An 8316-nucleotide genomic window follows, 5' to 3' on the forward strand; every position below is an offset into this window, starting at 1 on the left:
CTAGCGGGGGAGGGTGCGGGTGGGATCGAGATCGAGATCAAAAAGTGCGCCATTAGTAGTTTTTGCAGAATAGTAAAAAAAACTATACTAATGGCGCACTATGGAAAAGTGCGCCATTAGTAGTTTTGCAAAAAAGTAAAAAAAAATATACTAATGGCGCACTGTCTATATGGTGCGCCATTACTAGTTAGAACTAGTAATGGCGCACTTTGACAACATGCGCCATTAGTATGTATGGAAAAATGAAAAAAAAATCAATACTAGTGGCGCACCGTGTGTCTGGTGCGTCATTAGTGTCTTCCACACTAATGGTGCACCTACAACCGGTGCGCCATTAGTATCAATCCTATCTATAGCCCTTTTCCTAGTAGTGCCATGTGCATTTCCCGTACCGCTAATCGAACACTTGGCTGCTAATTCATGTTTGAGCATAGTCTGGTCTCCTCGTGAGATTCATCTGTTGTCATTTTCTTCATAGCAACTACCAAGGGAGTGCCAAACCCACTAGACATTCCTAGGCCACCCAGAACGCATGGCAACACCACGATCACGCGGTGACCGCGCGGCGGGCATGCGAGTTTACGCGCTTTGGAGTTGGGGCCCTGGGCCACCGTCCAAACTTCAATATATCGCCACCAAACAATGTATTTCTACTTAAATAGATACTTATCTACCTATAAATGATTTTTAGAAAAATAAAAGAGCAAACTATGAGGCAACTGTAGTTAAAATTTGACTCGCTTCCTACTGAATCGGCGGAAATTTGTCTTTTTCATCAGAGGTGGATCAAAACTTTTGACACTCAACCATTTTGTCTATTGTGCATTAAATATGGCCTAGTATTTTAGAAAATTTATTTGGTCCAATTTTGCAAAAAATATATGTTAGGTCCTTAAAAAAAACTCATTTTGGGCACTTGAAAAAATGAAAAATGAATTTTTCATCCAAAGAAAATGAAAACTTCCTTAGGCAATATTGTTTACCATTCCAATATGCACCCTTGTGCATGATATGAGATTATTTGAACAAACTATGTCATGAATGTGGCCATAAGATTGATCATTTGCCTTGAAAGCCATGAATCTCCACACATGATAGCTCATATTTTAGAATACTTTTTTAAAATAATTACCGTATTACAAGTTTATTATTTTTCCTTGTAACTTGGTCACATGTAATGAAACAATGCGAAGGTTTTCCAATTTATTTATTTTTTGAATTTTGCATGCCCGTTTCAAAATGTGGTTGAAACGGCGGGCATGACCGTTCATAGCTAGTGGTTGAATCTTGAAAAAGTTTTGATGTTTCTAAGATTAAACAGATACTTATGTACCTACAAATATTTTTTGGAAAAAATAAAAAACAAACTATGAGACAGCTACAGTTCAAATTTGACCCGCTTCCAACGTAATCGACGAAAATTTGTCTTTTCCACGAGAGGTGCATCAAAACTCTTGACACCCAACCATTTGGTCAATTCTAGATTAAATACGGCCTAATACTTTATAAAACTGATTTGGTCCAATTTTGCAACAAATATATGGTAGGTCCTTCACAAAAAAACTACTTTTGAGCACTCAAAAAATGATTAAAAATAGATAGAAAGATCAGAAATGCATATAAATTGGTGCTCATCCATAAAATGTGGTCTAACTTGTGTGAAAATTTGTGTGATGCCCTTTTTCAAAATAGTTTTGATAGCTACTTCACAAAATCCCTCTATTTTTAGTACTCGAAAACTATTTTAAATCACTAATTTTTTGAACCAATCAAAACTCTTCCCACGGATCGATGACATGGCACCCATCCATCCATCCATCCATATCTCCATCCCACATCCATCCATCCATCTATCCACAGAAAAAAAGAAAAAAAGATACCCCCCGGCAGCCCAAACCCTAGATCAGATCCCCCAACGCACCCCTCCCCCCTGCTCCCAATCTCCCTGCCGCCGCCACCACCTCCTCCCCGTACCCGCCCCCCTCCCGATCCAGTCCTCTCCCACCCACCGCCGACCTCGCCGTCCTCCTCACCCACCGCCTCCGACCTCGTCCCTCCCTCCCCTCCCCGCATCTCCCGGCCACCTTTACGCCCGAGGAGATCGAGCGAGCGCCCGAGCGCGCCCGTCCTCGCAGCCTCCTCCCATGATTCCCCGCACCCGAGCCCCACGAGAGGAGCTCCTCCCGTGGTTTTACAAGCCGCCGCCGGCGACCACCAGCCACAGCTTGCCGGAGTGCGACGGCGCCGCCGTTGCGAGCACTTTACCCTGTCTCATGTGGTCGCCCGCATCACTTCCCCTTGCTAGGGTTTCTGCTCGGGCCGTGGCCTAGATGAACGGCCTCGGCAGTTGTGGTGGCGCGTGTGAGATCCCCCTCCCCGACAAGGCTGCAACTGGATCCCCTCCTCTCGACCGCTGGATCCGCTGGATCCGCTCCTCTCCTACATGGCCGCCATCGGATCCCCTCCTCTCCGACAGCAACGCCTATGGTTCCAGCGCAAGGTCGACAAGGTCACCCTCTTCGTCAAGGTCGACGAGGCCACTCTCTTCGACCTCATCCTGGTAGCTATCCCCAACCCAACTCAACCTGATTAGATATGGTCATGTTACAGAGTCATTAGGTATGATTCGATTCCATCTGCTTGCGGTCTGATATGCTTGTTCATGATCCTAGTCAAATCCTTGAATGTACAAATCATAGCGCTCTGTTTCTTCTTTCTTCCTTTTGTTATCCTGGAACAACCCGGGCCACACAAAGGCCTCACCGTTGCTGTAGGCACCTCACACCTCACAACCTCACCTAGCTCGCTTCAGAGGATGTGTTTATGCCAAAAAATAGAATAAAATAAATAATATTCAGTGTTTATTTGCAGATGTGTCAGCTCAGTCGTTTCTTGGCGTCAACTAGTAGCCTGGCTGCTGGCACATTGTTTTCAGTTGCTAGTTATTTGTCTCACTGAATGTTTGTTCAACTTATAGCAGCCTACTCATTTTTAGGAGGAGCGGTAGTATCAGTTAGTTTTTCTTGGAGGACAGTAAGATAATGCTTTGATCTTGTATGCTGCTATGGGTATTTTGTAGGTAGTATTTGCCAAAGGTTGTTGTTGCCGTGGAGGTCAACGGTCGTCACAAGCCTACAAGAGAATATATTGACAGAGAGTTTAATGGTGTAAAACCACCCAATAATTTCGGCGAAGTTGATCACTGGACCGCGTGGGCGTACAGACCACGGACCATCTCGTTGCTTCTGATGGGAACCTGCTTTTTAATGTGAGCTGCTGCTGGATCCCTTTTACCTGTGGAGTTATTTTTAGTTTTGTACAGAGATTCTTACAGCAATGATGTTAGTATGCACCGCTAATGGTTGACCTACTATGGCATTTTACCATTGTTAAGATCACAAGCGGGGAAAAAAGAGTTAAAGAATTGTGATGTATGTTTAACATGCAACTGTTTTTTTAATTCTTTATCAGTTGGGCAAGTGGTGCTCTTAATCCAGAAGGAAGGTTCTCTGCTGACCGTGTCTCATCTGTAAAAAATTTACTCCCTCCGTCACATAATATAAAAGCATTTTTTACACTACACTAGTGTAAGAAACGCTCTTATATTTGGGACCGAGGGAGTATTTTATTTATGTATTGGCGGAAAAGTAACCGTTTCTTAATCACCAACTGAACATCTCTGATAGAACATATCGTCAACTGGGATAATAGTCATTCACAGTTAGTTTTTTTGCCCTTTATCTGCTGATTCCCATTTGAGCTAGGCAAATCTGAGTGCTCATATGTTTTTTCTCTTGTCAACAGGGGTGTCTTTGCGATGATTGCTATTTTCTTGGCTTATTCTTTTCTTCAAGCACCTTCAACGTGAGTTGTAGAAGCTATGTACCTTATTTTTTTAATTCTTATTTTGTATGAACGGGCATGTAGATATGAATAAGTATATTGTGCACTGCCATTGAGCAGAAGGGGAGTGTATTTATGTGTGCTTTATGTTTGATCTGAGCTTCTCAATATCTTCGAGCTTTTGAAGTATGATCTGTAGTACCAACCATTCAAAAAAAAATTGTAGTTGCACTAACTAGGACAGCAAAGCCTTACTTCATTACTGCTCCGTGTATAAATAAAAAACATTTCCTGTTTTGTAGTTGCACTAACCAGGACAGCAGGGCTGGAGATGCTATGTTATAATTAATCATCAGTTACTAAAATTTAGCTTCTGCTTGCTACTGGTGCAATCTATTTCCTATTTTTGTCTACTAATCACCATTTACTAGAATTTACATTCTGCCTGATATTGCTTGGTTATTGACGCCACTAGTTTGTACTGAAACGTGGAGACTTTACACTTTGCAAGATCATTCGGTGGTGGTGACCCATATGATGGCGATTTGCTCCGGCCATTCCAGTTCTGGCGGTGGTGGTGCTGCTGATCCTACGATGGTAGACTCGTCTGCCTCCGCTAGCCGCCTCCGTGGTGATGAAGCTCGGTCTAGGCTACAACCCCTCCGGAGAGCTCCTCACGTCCCCTTCTACCCCTCTTACTTGCTCCTTGGTTCTATGCTCCGCCTTTGTGACGTGTAATTGTTCAATTTTGTTCATAGTCGAGCATTGGATGATATTGTATTTGTCATGATGTACATGGTTCATGAAACTATGCCAACCTACAGCTTGTTGTACTAGCTATGGTAGGATAATGCAAGTTTTGACAATCCATACATAATTCCGCATGTTCAGTGTCTCTCCGGTTTCTGACCGGTCTTTCTTCTAACCAACAGAAACCAAGAACAGACACTTATCGATGCCTGATTCAACCTGTTCTCTGTTAAAGGGCCTTGTTATTGTTGTTACTAAACGTTATGGATTGCTTAGTGTTTACTGAACTGAGGCATTGGACATCAGAATTTGGGCATGATGTATAGTTTCAGTTCTAGATGTGTCCAACACAAACAATAATGTCAACTATCAAGTTGATTCTAAAATGTCTCATTAACTCCATTTCAGATGGTTATTTCTGGATTTGGTAGCAGTTTATTGTTGGCCTGGCTTGTGCTTCATACCTTGCTTTGGTTTTTAGTAGCAAGTAGTGCCTTAATACCTTTTCTATCATGTGGTGTCCATGGATAGAAATTTTCGCTGTTATGTATTTATTGTAGTATCGAAAATGGCTCAAACCTGTAGTTCTTAGGCTGTACATATGGCTATGCTCCATTCTTTTGTGCATTTTAATTCAGTGTTGGTGCTGATTTGATGCCCATGTTTAGAAACAAATTACAGTAAGCTAAATCGGTAAATCTTCTTGGTTTGTTCGCGTGCAGATGATTGATCAACTGATCTTCTTCCACCAATGGTAGCGGGAGTGATGCTGGAGCAGTACATCAATGTAGATCATCCTGCATTTGGGCAGGGAGAAGCTGGGACAGCCCTAATGCGATGACATCACCATGTGGCAAATCTAGTAGATGGACACAACATTGGTGCCTGGGTGACGGGACAAAGTACATGTACCAGTGATGGTACATGTTATTCGTGCTTCTCATTGATGTTATGTGTTATCAGCTAAAATTTGTGCTTCTCGTCCAATCTATGTTGATGTGCGCTTGTGCACTTGTTGGGCCTTTTTGCTATGCACTTGCACTTCTAGAACTATTTGTTGTGCACTTGTTGGTCCTTGAACTTTGTTGTGTAGAGGAGTCGATTGATGATGTATTTTATTTCATGTGATGTGTTGCTGAAATAAAATATACAGATTATCTGAAGTATTGTATTATATTGTATTTGTTTTCTAATGGGCCTATCCTTAAATGTGCATCCTTTTGACAAAATAATGCATCAGCCCAAATAAATCAAACCAATTCAATTAAGATATTGGGCTGGGCCCATGTTGGTTACATTGGTGGATTGGGCTATGAAATTTTTGATGGTTGGTCCAGGCCCATGTAGGCTTGATTGGGCCAGGCCCATGTAGGCTAGATTGGTGGAATGGGCTATGAAATGTATGATGATTCCATTTGGTCACTAACAATGCCATGTCAGCTCCGCCACATCAGATCCTACGTGGCTCAGGCAAATGGGTAATGACCTTTCTAAAAATTTTGTCGTTAGTCTAACTACGACCAAATTTCCCAAAAGGTCATGTTTGTTCGTTCTTGACGGCCAACTGTTGACCTTATGAATTTGGTCAAAAAAGGTCAATAAACGATAAGAATGATGAATCAACCACCAAAATGGGTAGTCATAATTGAACATTATCGTCAACTGGGATAACAGTCATTCACAGTTAGTTTTTTTGCCCTTTATCTGCTGATTCCCATTTGAGCTGGGCAAATCTGAGTGCTCATATGTTTTTTCTCTTGTCAACAGGGGTGTCTTTGCGATGATTGCTATTTTCTTGGCTTATTCTTTTCTTCAAGCACCTTCAACGTGAGTTGCAGAAGCTATGTACCTTATTTTTTTAATTCTTATTTTGTATGAATGGGCATGTAGATATGAATAAGTATATTGCGCACTGCCATTGAGCAGAAGGGGAGTGTATTTATGTGTGCTTTATGTTTGATCTGAGCTTCTCAATATCTTCGAGCTTTTGAAGTATGATCTGTAGTACCAACCATTCAAAAAAAAATTGTAGTTGCACTAACTAGGACAGCAAAGCCTTACTTCATTACTGCTCCATGTATAAATAAAAAAAAATTCCTGTTTTGTAGTTGCACTAACCAGGACAGCAGGGCTGGAGATGCTATGTTATAATTAATCATCAGTTACTAAAATTTACCTTCTGCTTGCTACTGGTGCAATCTATTTCCTATTTTTGTCTACTAATCACCATTTACTAGAATTTACCTTCTGCCTGATATTGCTTGGTTATTGACGCCACTAGTTTGTACTGAAACATGGAGACTTTACACTTTGCAAGATCATTCGGTGGTGGTGATGGTGACCCATATGATGGCGATTTGCTCTGGCCATTCCAGTTCCGGCGGCGGTGGTGCTGCTGCTCCTACGATGGTAGACTCGTCTGCCTCCGCTAGCCGCCTCCGTGGTGATGAAGCTCGGTCTAGGCTACAACCCCTCCGGAGAGCTCCTCACGTCCCCTTCTACCCCTCTTACTTGCTCCTTGGTTCTATGCTCCGCCTTTGTGACGTGTAATTGTTCAATTTTGTTCATAGTCGAGCATTGGATGATATTGTATTTGTCATGATGTACATGGTTCATGAAACTATGCCAACCTACAGCTTGTTGTACTAGCTATGGTAGGATAATGCAAGTTTTGACGATCCATACATAATTCTGCATGTTCAGTGTCTCTCCGGTTTCTGACCGGTCTTTCTTCTAACCAACAGAAACCAAGAACAGACACTTATCGATGCCTGATTCAACCTGTTCTCTGTTTAAGGGCCTTGTTATTGTTGTTACTAATCTACGTTTTTCTTTGGACGATTACCTAAAAAAAAGGATTTGTTCGTGAGGAGCTACGTCTTGGCATGTCGCCGCGTCTTCAAGCGGATTTGAATGGGCTGGGGAAGGTATATTTATGCATGGGCGTTTGACGTCCATTGTCCTCTCGTTTTCCGATAAAGGACATTTCGTTGTCCTCTTGTTGGTGTGCAAATTAGGTTGGTCGTAATGGTAGTGTCATAGCTAGTATCATGCATGCCAACTAGGCAATTTTGATGAGGTGTCATAGCATTAAATGAAGAAAGAGAGGATGTAGTATCATATCATAATACTGTATCATATTAAATGCTATGCTACTTTGTGTCATGCATGACAATAAATAGAGTACTACATGATACTAATATATGATACTATGCATTAGGGAGGTAGTATCATACACTAGTATCATATGCATGATACTAGTATATGATACTCTCCATTACAACCAGCCTTACTGGCCATGACAAATGATGGACAAATAATAAGTTTGAAAGAGCACTTTGACTAGTAGATCGTGCCAAACCACTAGCTCACTACAAGTATTAATTGACGTTATGCAACTGTGTAGGCAGCGTGCACCAAGTAGTCTAATGTGAACTACAAGAGTTTGAAAACTCAGTCACTGTTAACTGTTCTATTCCATCGATCACAAAAAGGTATTTCAATAAATGGACATATATCAGGATGGAATTTCTCCCCAACGCACAGGATATGGGGGCACTGTTGTAAGATCCAAATGAGACAATACATAAGCCATGTAAAAAAATAAAACCTTTGTTGACAAAAAAAAAGTCATGATTGAGCTTTTTTTACTAAACCTTTTGTTACAAATAATTTATTGTTTTAGTAGAACTTGATAGTGGATTTAACATGGAACCTGTTTGG

At 41.5% G+C, this 8316-nt stretch overlaps 1 long non-coding RNA gene across 1 annotated transcript; it reads left to right on the top strand.

Annotated features, from left to right (window-relative positions):
* The first annotated feature begins 1968 nt into the window (after positions 1-1968).
* LOC123068479 (uncharacterized) lies at positions 1969-5756 on the top strand. Its single transcript, XR_006431778.1, has 3 exons — positions 1969-2560; positions 3080-3268; positions 3805-5756. It is a non-coding gene; the product is annotated as an uncharacterized lncRNA (long non-coding RNA).
* Positions 5757-8316: the final 2560 nt, after the last annotated feature.

Source organism: Triticum aestivum, chromosome 3B (assembly GCF_018294505.1).
Source record: "Triticum aestivum cultivar Chinese Spring chromosome 3B, IWGSC CS RefSeq v2.1, whole genome shotgun sequence".
Lineage (NCBI taxonomy): Eukaryota > Viridiplantae > Streptophyta > Magnoliopsida > Poales > Poaceae > Triticum > Triticum aestivum.